The 16,483-nt window shown below is 39.7% G+C and overlaps 1 protein-coding gene across 1 annotated transcript in view; it reads right to left on the reverse strand.

Annotated features, from left to right (window-relative positions):
- The window catches only part of LOC103209732 (catenin alpha-2), a 457,184-nt gene that overhangs the window by 332,028 nt on the left and 108,673 nt on the right, over positions 1-16,483 (reverse strand). The window lies entirely within an intron of this gene.

Raw genomic sequence — 16,483 nt, forward strand, 5'->3', positions numbered from 1 at the left:
TGGAGGGTCATCAAAAGAGGGGGAGGCCTTCAGAGAGATGGATTGACACGGTGGCTGCGATGATGGGCTCAAGTATAGCAGGGATTGTGGGGCTGGCGTGGGATCGGGCAGTGTTTCATTCTGCTGTGCATGGGGTCGCTATGAGTTTGAAACGACTCGATGGCACGTAACAACAACAACAACAAGTTATATTAACTCCAAAATACATCACTACATGAATAATTGAAACATCTGAAGTTTTTTGTCAGTCCCTCAGTTCTGCCAGAGATAACTAATCAACTCGCCTAAATAGAATTACCCTAAATATTTCTAAGGCAAAATTGAAGGCTTATTTATTTCTTCAAAAACTTAGAATGAAGTTAGACAAAATATACAACAATTTATTTCTGCAGCTGCATTGCAATTGGCACTTACATGGGAGATACATAGATAGACATCCTTTCTTACCATCCTCATCCGCAACAGAATTTCAACTCTAGAAGGAAATATCAAAGATGAAGGGAGTCACTATAGGATAGTATCTTCGATGAACTGAAATTTTAAGGAAGTAATTTTTCCCATTTTCAAAAGTAGATCATCCATTTAGATCTCTTCAGCAGAAGGCAAGGGAATTTGGAGGGCATCTGACATTTAAACAAAAGAACCTAAATGTAGTCTTAAAAAACAGAAAAACTAACTGAGAGAGACAGGAGGAGAAGTAAGTGTTAAACTCTCTGAAAAAAATAAAATAAAATTTAGAGCATCATTGCATGAAGGTTTATTCTCAAAAGAAAAAAGAATGAAGAGGAACATAAATTTATCCATCAAGCCACAGTGTTTCCTGAGACAACACTTCCTGCAAAGATGAGTCTTCCAGGACTGAGGGGTCCTGGAAGGCAAGGCTGAAAACCCCCACTGCCCAGACATCTACAAGAATTTCAGGGCTCTGAAAGTAAATTATCCACCTCCTCCCATTAAGACTGTATGCATAAATGAGATATGGTCCCATTAAGAGTATTGTTTGAACTCTGTTAAGGTCTCTCTAGTTTGTCCGTAGATGGGGGTAAAAAAACAACCACCCTTTGTCATGGTCATCTGACTAGAATTAATTGGCTGTTTTCAAAAATAGATCCAAGTGATTCTAAAGACTGAATTTTGAAATTTACCTCATTTAATTGCTTCTAAGACATGAGAAACCAAAAGACAATTTTGTATTGGTGACAAAATCAACTTTCATGAATCTCACAATCTGTGCTTGATTACCAGCCAAAAGCTTCGTGGTTCAAATCCACCCAGAGATGCCTTGGAATATAGGCCTGTCAATGTGCTTCTAAGAGAAGGAAACTACTCATATAATAAATATTGTGTAATAAAGGAGCCCTGGTGGTGCAATTGTTAATTGCTCACCTGCTAACCTAAAAGTTAGTTGTGATTTGAACACAACCAGTGGCTGCACAGGACAAAAGATCTGGCAATCTGCTTCCGTAAACATTATAGCCAAGAAAAGCCTATGAGGCAGTTCTACTCTGTCACATGGAGTCACTATGCATTAAAAATTGACTCTATAGCACCTAACAGCAACAATGCATAGTAAGAGAGGCAGAGTAAGGGGTTCATGAGACAGCCTATCTAAGTTCTAAACTTCTCTTCTAAAAAAAGTGACCTTCCCCAAGTCATGTATTCACTCCCTGCTTTAGGTAACCATAGGTTTGTGTGTGTGTGTGTGTGTGTGTGTGTGATTTGGGTGAAAGTTTATAGAGCAAATTCACATTCCACAGCAGCTCATATACACTTCGTCTCATGGCATTGACTACAATTTCCCACGATGTAACAGTTCCCCTCCCACTTGCTCCCTATAGTTACTTCTTCCCTGTTTCCTTCCCTCCATGTACTCCTGCCCCTTGAGCTGTCTCCCTGTGCATACACAGCCCTTCTACTTTCCCATGACTGTTCTCTCCAAGGAGCGTATCTACCTAATGTAAATATTCACCTCATATACCTGTCTTTTGTTTGGCTTGAAGCCACGAGAGTGGGTTCAATTCCAGACCTGAAGAGCAGCTAGGGGCCATAGCCTCAGTGGCTCCATCAGACTCTATCAGACCAGCAAACCTGGGCCTTTTTTTTTTTTTCCTCCCAAAATGATTTTGAGTTTTGTTCCACATTGTTCTCCCTCTCTACCCGGGATCTCCTACATAGATCCCCCTCTGAGTGGTTGACAGTGGTAGCCGGTCACCATCTAGTTCTTCTGGTCTCATAGTCATATGGGCTGAGGATCGCATGGTGTACCAGTCACTTGGACTAATTATTTCCAGGAATCATTGGTTTTCTTCATTTTTCTTTGTTCTAGACAAGGAGAGACCCATCATTGTATCTAGATGGTCACTTGAAAGCTTTTAAGATCCCAGTCGCTGCTCGCCAAAGTAGGATGTGGAAAGATGTTTTGTGTAGTATATTATGCCAGTTGAGCTTGATGTCCCCTGTGACAATGACCCCAAGCCCACACATCCAACTACTCCCTTTCTCTGGGTAGCTGGCTGTACCCAAGACGTGGCTACAACCTTGTCCCTTGTCAGCTCTACTATGTACCTGGGATTTTTACAGAACATACCAATACACTTGTAGAAACATTGTCTGCCAACGCTATACATGGTCTTGGAGACACTCTCCTCTGCATAGACATACCTAATAGTTCAGCCTGTCCACCCATATATCCATGTTTGCCTTCACTGGCAATGCATTACTGTATGTGCAAAAGGGTTCATCTTTGTTGTTTGTACCTTCCATGTACCTCTCTATGTGTTCTTCTTCCTCAATGCCACCATGTTGATCACTCACATTTGGTACATTGCCCTTATCTTCACCCAAATCAATACTTGTCTCCACCTATCTAACAGTGTTCCCTCCAATCCCCTCCCACCCCTGGTAATGAACTAAGAAAATTTCCATCCATAAAGAAACCTTTCCTTGACTTTTTACACTAACAGACTAATACAATATTTGTCCTTCTGAGATCGACTTATTTCACTCAGCATAATGTCCTCCAAGTTCATCTACATAATGTGGTGTTTTGCAGATTCTGCGTTATTCTTTAGGGTTGTATACATTCCATTTTGTGTGTGTACCATTGTTTGTTTATCCATTCTTCAGCTGGTGGGCACCTAGGTTGTTTCCATCCTTTGGCTATTGTAAATAGTCCTTCAATGAACATGGGTGTGCCTATATCTGTTCTTGTCCTGGTTCTCACTTCTTTAGGATATATACCTAGTAATAGAATAGCTGGGTCAAATGGTATTTCTAATTCCAACTTTAAGGAATCCCCATACTGTTTTCCATAGCGGTTGTATCATTTTACAGTCCCTCCAGAAGTGTATGAGAGTCCCAATCTCTCCACATCCTCATCAGCATTGTTATTTTCTGTCTTGTTGAACTTTGCTACTAGTGCTGGGGCCAGATGGTATCTCATTGTTTTGAGCTCTGGTGGCATAGTGCCTAAAGCATTTGACTGCTAACCAGATGGTTGGTGGTTCAAAGCCACAGCCACTCCTCAGAAGGAAGGTTAGGCAATCTACGTCTGTAGCGATACTGCCTTGGAAACCCAAGAAGAGGTCGCTATGAATTGGATCCGACTTCACAGCAGTGACTAATGGCTAATGATCATGAGCATTTCTTCATATGTTTGTTTGCCGCCTGAATATCCTCTTTGGTGAAGCATCTATTCATGTCTTCTGCCCACTTTTTAATTGGATTATTTGTCTTTTTGTTGTTGGCATGTTCAAGTTTTCCATAAATTCTAGAGATAAGTCCCTTGTTAGATATGTCATTGCTGAATATTTTTTCGCAATCTCTAGGTTCTCTTTTTGGGAGCTCTGGTAGCATAGTGCCTAAGGCACTTGACTGCTAACCAGAAGGCTGGTGGTTCAAACCCACCAGCCACTCCTCAAAGGAAGATGGGGAAATCTACTTCTGTAGTGATATTGCCTCATAAACCCAAGGAGGGGTCACTATGAGTCGGGTCTGACTCAACAGTACATAAGAACAACAACAACAGGTTCTCTTTTGACTCTTTTGGAGAAGTCTTTTGAAACACATAAAAATTTAGTTTCAGAAGGTCCCATTCATCTAGTTTGTCTTCTGCTGTTTGTGCATTTTGGATTATGCTTGATAGTCTATTTATGCCATTTATTAGGGCCCCTCAATTTGCCTCTAGTTTTTCCTTGAGGAACTTTATAGTTTTAGGTTTCACATTTAAGTCTTTGATCCATCTGGAGTTAGTTTTTGTGTATCTTGTGAAGTATAGATCTTGTTTTATTTTTCTGCTACTGGATATCCATTTTTGCCAGCACTGTTTATTAAACAGTTATTTTCTTCCCCCATTTAATGGATTTCGGCCCTTTGTCAAAGATCAGCTGACCATAGGTCGATAGATCTATTTCTGTGTTCTCATTTCTGTTTCATTGGTCTATGTGTCTGAAATTCATAGTTTTTGTTTTGATGATTAAATATATCAGTGAACTTGTAATAAAATTTGGCACATAGTATGCACTGAAGAAATATTACATGTTCTAGTTTAAGGATTCTGATCCACAGGATTCCTCCTTCTCTTGTCTGGTAATCTATCAGTCATGATTCTCTGCACAATGATAAGCATTCCTCTTTTTCAATCTCCCTTTAACATTCAAAGACCACAAAGACAGCACACCTTAGTCACAGCCACCTTATTGACCTGATATAGATATAGATATATGTACATATATATCATTTTTTTTCACCTTAATGAAGAGTTGTGCCTGAGTATATTGGTTTCCAGAGTGGCATGGCAGAAGAACTGAAAGTTCCAAAAAGAGAAGGTGGTCTGAAGTTATGAAAATGCAAATTTCCATTGACTTGCTAATTTCATGGACTCCCAATCCCCAGAGACTCAGATTCCTATTACAAATTCCTACCCCTAACCAAAACAAAACAAATCTTGCTAAATAGGCTTCCCTTTTCCCTAATATTGGTTCGCCATAGGCCTTTCCCAACCATCATCATGGAGAGATGACCCAGACACAAGCCCATTCAACCATGCAATTACCAACTGGGTATCAGCTTCTCTTTACATCTTTCTTACAGCCTCTACCCCGGTGGCCCCACTCTAAGTATACGTGATGAGCCTTCTCTTTTTGACACAGACATACTGCATGCATCACTGCACTTCTCTGATTTCATTTATAGGCTGTCCCATAACCCTCTGCCACCTCACCACCCCACCTAACCATTTTCCCATTAGCTTGCCAGGACTACAAATCAGTGTGCTAACACAGAACAGTCACTAACCTAGAATAAGGAGATTTCCTCTTTGGTCTATGTTCCAGTGCTCACAAGGGATGTGGTCTTAAAGCGTCAACTCCCTTTTCTGAACCTCCTATATATTTTCTGTGAAAATAGGGGCAGGAGCTCTGGTGGCATAGTGTCTAGGGCATTTGACTGCTAATCAAAAGGCTGATGGTTCAAACCCACCAGGCACTCCTCAGAAGGGATATTGTGTAATCTACTTCTGTAGTGATACTGCCTTGGAAACCTAAGGAGGGGTTGCTATGAGTTGGGTCCGATTCGTCAGCAGTGAGTTTGGTTTTGGTTTTTTGGTGCTTCTATTGTCTACTGGCCCACATCCAGCATCAACATCCTATGATTTAATTTCACAGCTTCTTTGATTTCCTTCTCACCTTTTTCTCTTGGCCTTCTGGGGCTAGCCCATCATCAGAGAGCAAAAGACTGCCTGCCCTCAGCTGCCAATGTGTGCTTAGTGCAAGACTCTGCTAGGAGGCTAGCCCTGATCAAAATGCCCAGGGCTGGCCCCATACCACTTACCACCTCAACACACAGTCTAAGACGTTGCAGATGGAGACCTGAGGAAATCAAGTATGCCATATGTCACCCTGAAGAACTAATAAGTAGGGACAAAGTACCCAGGTCCCTTGCCTTTAGTCAGCATTGGTGAATTCTACTCAGCTGTCTCCTCACATCCCTGGTGGAATTTTAGGATCCAAACTCTGTAATCCAGGTAAAAAAAAAAAAAAAAAAAAAGATGACTGAACATTTCCAATGACAAAACCAGTTGCTTTTGAATTGATTCTGACCCATTGTGACCCCATATGTGTCAGAGTAGAAATGTGCTCCATGGGTTTTTCAATGGCTGATTTTTTGTAAGTAGATTGCCAGGTCTTTCCTCCGTGGAGCTTGAGTGGACTTGAACCTCTAGTCTTTTGGTTAGCAGCCAAACATGTTAGCTGTTTGCTCAACCCAGGGTTCCTCCAATGACAAAAAACCAAAAGCCAAACTCACTACCACCGAGTCGATTCTGACTCATAGTGACACCTATTGGGTGTTGATTGCTCCATCTTCCTTTTGCAGAGTAGCTGATGGGTTTGAACTGCCAACCTTCTGGTTAACAGTCAAATGCCTTAGGCACTATACTGCAAAAGACTCACAAATAATAATATTGAAGAGCTGATTATTATCTAGTACTGGACACATTAATCTTCTTATTCTGAAAAACAATACCTTAAGGGAGGGCTACCAGAAGGCTGGTGGTTCAAACCCACCAGCCCCTCCTTGGAAAGAAGACTGGGCAATCTACTTCCGTAATGATACCGCCTTGGAAACCCAAGGAGGAGTCACTATGAGTTGGGTCTGACTTGATAGCACATAACAACAACAATAATGCATTCCCCAGTTCTACAGGTGTGGAAGGTATGGAGTGGTCTGAGGACGTGCTGGGTCAGACAATCTAACCCCAAAGCCCACTGAAGTGAACTTTGCACTGTCTCCCAGGACCTTCTAGAACAATTTGTTCCCCTTTGAAAGAAAGCTCTTCCTCACACTGAGATAAAATCTATCTTCCTAACATAAGCCTACTTATCCCTACCCTCTTTTCTTTTATTTGATCCTGCCTAGACATGGATAAAGACTGTCAATCCAATCTATTGTAATACTTTAAGATAAAGAACAATTAGACTAGATAACAGTAAACTCTGTGGCTTTACCTTTGTTCTCATATGGCCTCCCTTGCCAATTGGAAAGTGGCTCGATACGTTTTCCTCTCTCCTTCTTTGCCCTTTCACTTTTCTCCAGCAGCATGTTAATATAAGCCAGAGCTTTGACAATTGTGCAGCTGATTCCTAAATGATTGAAATAATTTATTATTCCAGTCAAGGAAAGTTTCTACAGGAACTAGGACTGCTGGTACCAGTGCCTATAGAATGGATATTATTTCATTACATAAAGGCTTGACATTTGGCGGAAATCACCATCAAGGAAAACATGGGGGTAGAGAATAGAAACATATCTTTTGAATTACACTCAGGTCAAAGGATCAAACCATTCTCATTGAAACTGTACTATGTTAGGTTGCCCTGTGCATTCTCACATTCTCCTGTACAACTCTTGTTTTGTGAGACCTTGTGATCCCCCCAATAGAGATTGGTTCTGTCATGTTTCCTGTTTAAGCAAGTTGCTAGCTCTTGGACAGTTTCTCTTCTCTCTGTCTTGTTTTTTATTTTGTTTGGGTGGTTTTTGTTTGTTTTTTAACTACCTCTGTGGACCTGCACAAAATTAACAGCAAGGCACACATCAGGAAGATGACTAATCATGAAGCCATTGATAAAGCTAGCAGAGAATGCCTGTTTTGAATGCAGCAAATTAGTCTATCCACTGGCTGCCTCCACAGAGCAGATCTGCTCCAACCCCAACACAGAAATCCTAGTCTCAGATTGACTTTCCTGATACACCATCCCTCCATATATCTCTCTAGGAGGTGGCAGAGCAGTAGTGGAGGAGGTTTACTGTTAATCTTTACCAGCCTTGGCCACTCTAGTCATGGTCAGTAAGGACCTGCACTTAGCCTACTCAACTTTGCACAGACACTGAGTCAAGGAAAACTGGACAGGCAGCTTGGTAGGTGATCCGACCTCACTGGTACTAGAATTAGAAAGCTATCTGCTGCTGTTATGGGTTGAATTGTGTATCCAAAAAAGAAACATTGAGGTTATAACCCCAGAATTTACTAATATGAACTTATTTGGAAATAGTCTTACAAATGTAATCAGATTAAGATGAGATCATACTGGATTAGGGTGAGCCATAATTCAATGACTGTTATCCTCAAATTTGGACACAGACACACAGGGAAGAAGGCCTGTGAAGACAGAGGTAGAAACTAGAGTGATACAGCTGCAAGCCAAAGTATGCTAAGGTTGCTGGCAACCACTAGAAGCTATACCAGGCAAAGAAGGATTCTTGCCTTAGGGCCTTCAGAGAAAGCACTGTCTGATGATTCTGGATTTCAGATTTCTAGCCTCTACAACTGCAAGTGACTATTTTTCTGTTCTATAAATCCCAGTTGGTGGTGCTTTGCTATGGTTATTGTTGTTGCTAGGTGCTGCTGAGTTGCTTTTGGCTCAGAAGGACCCTATGCACAACAGAATGAAGCACTGCCCAATCCTGGGCCATTCACACAATCCTTGCTATGCTTGAGCCCATTGTCACAGCCATTGTGTTGACCCATCTCTCTGAGAGTCTGTGCATTTTTTACTGGCCCTCTACTTTACCAAGCATGATATTCTTCTCCAGAGACTGGTCCCTTCTGACAACATGATCAAAATGTGAGAGACAAAGTCTGGCCATTCTCATTTCTAAGGAACATTCTGGCTGTACTTTTTCTAAGACATATTTGTTTTTTCTTCTGGTAGTCCATGGTATTTTCAGTACTCTTCACTGTTATGATAGTCATGGGAAACTAATAGAATTGCCCCCATGATTGCTGTCTGGAATGAATTACCTTTCCAAATGCCCAGATGAACAATAGGCAGCAGTCTCCCTAACTAATTTTCACTGGGTATGCCCAGTCTATTTCCTTGGTCTTGAAAGAGGTACTAGGCTCTCAGTTTCAATTCCAGCTCTACCTGGAAGCTACCCCACCCTTTTACCCTAATCTCTCCCACCATGATTTGATTGATTGATACTGATGTCATAGCCTCATTCCAGCCAACACCCTTCCAAAAGATTGGGTGTCTTGCTCTATCCCAAAAACAAATATCTCTTATTTAAAGACGATGTCTTATTACAGTCCAAGGATGCCAAGCCACCAGGCTTACTAACTCTAGCATCCACAAACCAAAAGCAAACTAACTGCCATTGAGGTGATTCTGACCCATAGCAATTATTTAGACAGTGTGGAACAGCCCCACAGGTTTCCAAGGCTGTAAATCTTTATGGAAGCAGATTGCCTCATCTTTCTCCCATGGAGTGGCTGATGGGTTTGAATCACCAGCCTTTAGGTTAGTAGCCAAATGCTTTAACCCCTGCACCACAAGAGCTCTTTCTAGCATCCATAAACAAAAAAAGAAAACACGGCCATCAAGTAGATTCCAACTCACAGCGACCCCCTTTGGGTTTCCAAGGCAGTAAATCTTTAGAGATGTAGATTGCCCAGTCTTCCTTCCACAGAGTGGCTGGTAGGTTTGGACCACCAACCTTCTGGTTAGCAGTCAAATGCCTTAGGCACTATGCCACCAGAACTCCTTAGATCATTTCAAATCCTTTCAATGTCAACCCAAATCTGCTCTGCTTAAACTCAATTCTTTGAACCCTGACCCCTTCCTGGACAGTTTTGTCTGAGCTGGCTTTCCCAACCCACCCTGCGAGGGTACCCAGTACCTCCAGTGTTCTCTCTCCTCTCCTGTGAGCTCCATGCATCTGTAAGGAAGCTATGGCAGAATCAGTGATATGGTGTGTGACTCAGGCTATGGGTCAGCTTTGGCTGAGATGCTAGAACACCAAGAGCTGCCCAGAGGACCCACTCATTTTGGCAATCAAGCCATGAAACATGCTTGATTTGGGCAACAGATAGAATTTTATGTAGTACTAGGTTTAAAGCCATTGGGCAGATTCCTGATTGGACTACAATCACATTTTTGTAAGCACCTCTAAATTAGGGATCATGTTTATATTATAAGAAAATTTAACCATAAACTAGCACAATGACAGCAAATAGGAAACGTTTGATGAATATGTGTTGCCTATATGAATGGGTGGATGAACTTAAGTGCATAGTATATCACCCTGGTTTAGAGCAGCATTTGGAATTAAATAAACCTATTTTTAAATCCTAATTTTTGTAGTCTTTGTTCTCTAAAGGAGAAAAACCAGCGAGACATGTAAAAAACCAAAGTCACTGCTGTCAAGTTGATTCTGACTCATAGAGACCCCTCCTTGGGTTTCCGAGGTGGGACCTCTAGGAAAGGATGTGTATATACATATTCACTTCAAGGAAATTGGCTCACACAATTATGTGAACTAGCAAGTCCAAAATTGGTATGTCAGACAGCAGGCTACATATGTTGCAGAGGCTGGTGAATCAAAAATCTGTAGGTCAGGTGGTATGCTGGAGACCCCTGCAGGCTTATGCTCTAAGAAACAGAAGTCAGATGACAAGAAGAGTACAGAGAGAGAGAGAGAGAAAGTGAGAGAAAGGGAGAGAGAGATCTTTGCCAGAACATCCATTTACATACTGGAGGCAAGCCTCAAGGACACTCCTCTTTCAACTGATTGGCTGATCGCAGCAGATCTCATCATGAAAGTTGATTTTTGCTGTTATACTAATGTTATGTTATGTTATGTTATGTTATGTTATGTTGTTGTTGTTGTTATTTGCCGTCGAGTCGGCCCCGACTCATAGCGACCCCTCCTTGGGTTTCCGAGGCAGTATCACTACGGAAGTAGGATTGCCCAACCTTCCTTCCGAGGAGTGGCTGGTGGGTTTGAACCGCCAGCCTTCTGGTGAGCAGTCAAGTGCCTTAGCCACTATGCTACCAGAGCTATGTTATGTTATGTTATGTTATATCACTCAATCCAGTATCTGCCAAACCATGGACAACTATAGTCTAGCCAAATTACATGTAACATTTACCATCACATTCCTTGTATAATTTATTAGCTGCATGACCAAGGGCAAAGGATACAACAAGTTCAGTTGATTTGTCTATAAAATGTAAATAATAATTATATGTATTAATACAAAGTTTCAATATAGTGCCTAGAACACAAGTGTCCAGTGTACTTTAAATATTATTAAAACAAGCATAAATATTAATTGAATATTAATAAAATAACCATATATCCTCTAAAATACTGAATAACCTCTATTATATAACTATCCTCATATTCCATACCTTTAGATTTTGCCCAGATCCAAATTCCATTCTGTGTCATCCTCTTTTTGTTCATCTTCAATTTGAACTGATACATGCTGATTTAAATATCCATGAAAATCTTTCCTTTTTTTTTCCTGACATTTAATAATTGTCAGACTGAAAAACTGACATCAGCATGAAGGAATACAGAATTCTGGAACTTGGATTGTACAAACTTCTGATTTTGGCTAGGTTTTCCTTAATTCACAAATAAGATCCTAACCATTTTCCCACCCCACAAAGTGTATTACAAATATTTTAATCAAGCCATATTCGAGTTGTTGCCCAATCCAAGATAGCAGGACTTCCAAATTAAGGGGTTGGATCATGTAGTAAATATGAAGTCCTGATGTAGTGATGTGAGAACTCATTGTCTTGAAATGGAGCGGGGGCCACTTTCATACAAATGTGGTAGCAACTGCTATATAGTGTGGACATGAGGAGAAGGGACTGCATTGTAAGACAAATTACCTTACATACCTACTCACAGTGGTACAGAGTTACATGGGAGGGTGAGAAGGCCACCTAAAGGACAATGCCCAAAGAAAAAGATAAATGGGGTATATCTATATTTCTTCTAAACTGGAAAGGGGAAAAAATACTGAAAAAAAAAAAAAAAAATGACACCGTAATGGTCAGGAGGGTATTAATGAAGACTCGGGTAAGATGAATAGACAAAAAGACTATAAAACAGAAATAGAAATGCTCCTCTCAAGTTCTATTGCTGCAAATTACCATCCAACCCTGTGATTCTATTGATTTGCCTGCACTATATCAAATTTTAATCACCATAAACCATAGACTTAATACAGATCTGCCACCAACAAGTGCCCTTGGCAGAAGACTTTGATTACTTTGGACACCTCTGAAAATTTTTTAAGACTGTCTAGTCTAGAAATCTGAAGATACAAGGAAGCATCTGAAAAATATATCTTCTGTTGGTTTTACAAAAAAGTAGGTATGACATTCTGCTTTTCTAAAGGTAGTACTTTCAGCAAAAGACTAACAAAAGGGAAAGGATGAAATTGGAGAGCTAAAGAGAGTAACTCAGGACAAGAACAACTACCATGAGAATAATTCCTTGAGGACAAATGACAAAACAACTTTTGTTTACTAGTCTAAATTATTACAGGCTAACTTTTGGTCTCTTATTCCTTTATGAAATGTTCTCTTGATGTCCTCTCATTGTTAATATACAAAACCTAACTATATTAAACCAGTGTCTTCTAAACTTTGGAGCAGTATATCAATTTTTCAAGATGCTAATAAATGGTTCCTTAAAAGGAAAGGAAAATATTCTTGATACAGCTAAGAAATTTTCACACTATATCCCCAATAAAGTATTATAATGCCTATAACAATAATAAGACTTGATGAACTCCTATAATTATGGAACTTATTTGTCTAAATTGGTTGAATCCAAGGTTTTCCATGGAATATATATTAACATCTCAAGAAGTAGTAAGCTTTGCAAATCAAGGTTTGTGACATGCTGGATTAAATTTCTGTAACTAATGTTTCTGTCTATTCCCAACATCATAGCTTTGAATAAAGTAAAGATGAGACACATAACCAGAAACACAACATGAACAATCTATTTTTCCTCCATAATGTCCACAAAATTCAACCACAAACTGTATTTCTTGGAACATATCAATAATATATAATCAATTCTCATTTCTCTTACTATGTGAGACTCAACTATAAACACTTTTACAATCATCATTTATCACTCGCAGAACTTTTGGCTGCACACCAAAAAAATAGTATGAACACTAGAAAGGACACATGGCCCCTAGAACAAAGTGATCCTGAATTTTAAACCTAGGTTTAGTCCTGATGTCAAGTTATTTACTGACTAGTTGTGGGTCAAGTTATTTAATTTTTCTGAGACTAAGTATTCTTATAATTCACTAGATAAATTCTATAGTAATTCCAATAACTGAGGTTCTAAGAAACTATTCATTTTTAATTTGAAGTTACTTCTTGTTATTGAATCAATTTTCAACTCAAGAGTGACCCTGTGTGTGACAGAGTAGAACTCCCCCATGGAGTTTTCCATGTTGTAATCTTTTCATGAGCAGATCATTAGCTCTTTCTTCTGGTGGGCCAATATACCAATCATCAATGTTCCTGCCTTACAGAAGATTTAGTCAGAAGCTGTATTTCAAAAATAATCCTGAAGAGAGTTCAAAATGGAGTCTCATCAGTAATCACTACTCTAATTCCCTCTAGCATCTTAGTGCTTGAAAAACTAGGTACAGCAGTTTGAATTAGGGATCCTGGCACTTTGAACAGCTCACTGAGACAGAGTGCACCAAACTCAGGGGAGTAAAATTAGAAAGGAGAAAGGAACAGGGGAAAAAAATAAGATCAGGACATCCATCCTGTGGACCACTGACAGGCAGCCGAGAAAGGTCATCCACGACCTTTCTGGGTTCAGGAAAAAGACACACCATACCAGCACACCAGTGATCACACCAAGGATCTAAATTCAGCACCTGATTATATCAATACCTTGGGTCAGCTAGGTGCAAACGGCCATGTCCAGTGCCCCTGAAACCCAAGCAGAGAGTCCATTGGTGCTGCAAGAGGGTGGGTCTCGGGAGGTGCCCCCACAGCAGATCACCAATCACGCTTGGGTCAGCTTAGTGGCACTGAGGGGCCCAAAATTGACTTTGTCTCTAATACTGGGACCACAGGTGTAAGTGGGCACTGGCCTGACTCCAGTGCCGCTGAAACGGAGCAGATCTTTGGTGCCGCGGGTGGGCAGACTCACAAAGAGAGTCCCATGGTGGATAGTGGTCTGGGCCAGTGCTACGGGCAGGTGGGCCCAGAGAGGAATTTCCGTGGCAGACCAAGGAGCCAGACAGTTGTCTTGGGCTGGCTTTTTGGCACTGAGGGGCCTTGAGAGTGGGGTTTTTGTGTGTGTTTGAGCCTGGCTGAAAGAGGTGACCCCCTTACAACTGGAGTTTTTCCAGAAGGAAGGAAAACATACGGGTTTAATAAGCACAAAACCATCAATAAAGAAGAAAAGGGATGAAGCATTAGGCAACAAACTGAACTCAGTACAGAAAAGTATATGGACCAAGGAAACATCAACAACACGACAAAAAAACACAATAGAATGAAGCAATCAATTCATACTTAATACTAATTACACTCAAGGTGAATGGACGAAATGCACCTACCAAGGAAAAGAGAGTGGCAGACTGGATAAGAAAGGAAGACCCATCGATATGCTGCCTACAAGAGACATACCTTAGACACAAAGATAAAAACAAATTAAGAGTTAAGGGATGGAAAAAAAATATACCAAGCCAATGGTAATCAAAAAAGAGCAGAAGTGGCAATATTAACTTCTGATAAAATATACATTAAGGCGAAAAGCATCATAAGAGACAAAGAAGAACATTATATGATGCTGAAAATGTCAATTGACAAAGAAGATATTACAATAATATATATTTATGCACCCAATGAAATGTTCCAAAATACATGAAACAAATATTAACTGAATTAAAAGGGACAATAGACAACTCTACAATAGTAGTAGGAGACTTAAACACACCACTTACAAAGAGAGACAGGTCAACTACAAAAATACTCAACAGAGATGCAGAAGAACTCAACAAAAACTCAACTGACTAGATCTCATAGACATATACAGAGCATTTCACCCAACAAAAGTACAATTCACATTCTTCTCCAGTGCACATGGATCCTTCTCCAGAATAGACAATATGTTAGGACATAAAACAAGCTTCAATAAATTCAAAAGCATTGAAATACTACAAAGCCTCTTCTCAGACCACAATGCTATTAAATTAGCATTAGTGCAAGGAAAAAACATCAAACATATGGAAGCTGAACAATTCACTGCTCAAAAACTACTAGATAATAGAACAAATAAAAACTGAAATAAAAAAAAATCCTGGAAACAAATGAGAATGAAGATATATAATACTAAAACCTATGGAACACAGTGAAAGCAGTATTCAGAGGATAGTTTATAGTAATAAATGCATACATCAAAAAAGAGGAAAGAAACAAAATCAATATTCTACCTCATCAACTCCAACTAGAAATAGAGCAACAAAAGAATCCTACAGCATCGAGAAGCAAGGAAATTATAAAGATTAGAGCAGAAATAAATGAAACAGAAAAAAAAAAAAAAAACAGAGAAAATCAACAAAACAAAAAGCTGGTTCTTCCAAAAGATTAATAAAATTGATAAGCCATTGGCAGACCTAACAAAAGAAAAGAAAGAGAAGATCCAAATCACAAGAATTGTAAACGAAAAGGGTGTCATCACAACAGAACCAACTGAAATAAAAAAAGATAATGACAGAATATTATGAAAAACTGTACTCCAACAGATTTAAGAACCTGGAAGAGAAGGACAAGTTTCTAGAATCATAAGACCTACCTAAACTGTCCCACTCAGAGACAGAATACCTGAACAGACCTATAACAAAAGAAGAAATTGAGCAAGTCATAAAAAAAAAAAAAAAAAAATTCCCACAAAGAAAAGTCTGGGCCTTGATGGCTTCACTGGACAATTGTATCAAATATTCAGAGAAGAGTTGACACCTATGCTACTCAAGCTATTCCAGAACATAGAAAAAGATGGAATACTCCCAAACTCGTTTTATGAAGCAAGCATAACAGTAACACCAAAACCAGGGGAAGACACCACTAGAAAGCAAAACTACAGAACAATATTCCGCATGAATATAGATGGAAATATCTTTAACAAAATCCAAGCCAATATAATCCAACAACATATCAAAAAATTAATACATCAGGTCCAAGTGGGATTCATACCAGGTTTATAAGGGTGGTTCAACATTGGAAAAACAATCAATGTAATATGTAATCAACCATATAAAAAAAAAAAAGAACCATATGATTATATCAATTGATGCAGAAAAGGCATTTGATAAAATCCAAATCCATTCCTATGCATAACCCTCAGCAAAATAGGGCTAGAAGGGAAATTCCTCAATATAATAAAGGGCATATATACATACCCAATGGCCAACATCATTATTAATGGAGGAAGACTCAAGGCATTCCCCTTATGAACAGGAACCAGAGAAGGATGCCCTCTATCACCACTTCTATTTAACATTGTATTGGAAGTCCTGGCCAGGGCAATAAAGCAAGAAAGAGAAATAAATGGCATACAGATTGACAAAGAGCAACTAAAACTATCTCTATTTGCAGATGATATGATCCTGTACATAGAAAACCCAAGGGACTCAATAAAA

This window comes from Orycteropus afer, unplaced genomic scaffold (assembly GCF_000298275.1).
Source record: "Orycteropus afer afer isolate SDZICR_OR568_19922 unplaced genomic scaffold, OryAfe1.0 scaffold00521, whole genome shotgun sequence".
NCBI lineage: Eukaryota > Metazoa > Chordata > Mammalia > Tubulidentata > Orycteropodidae > Orycteropus > Orycteropus afer.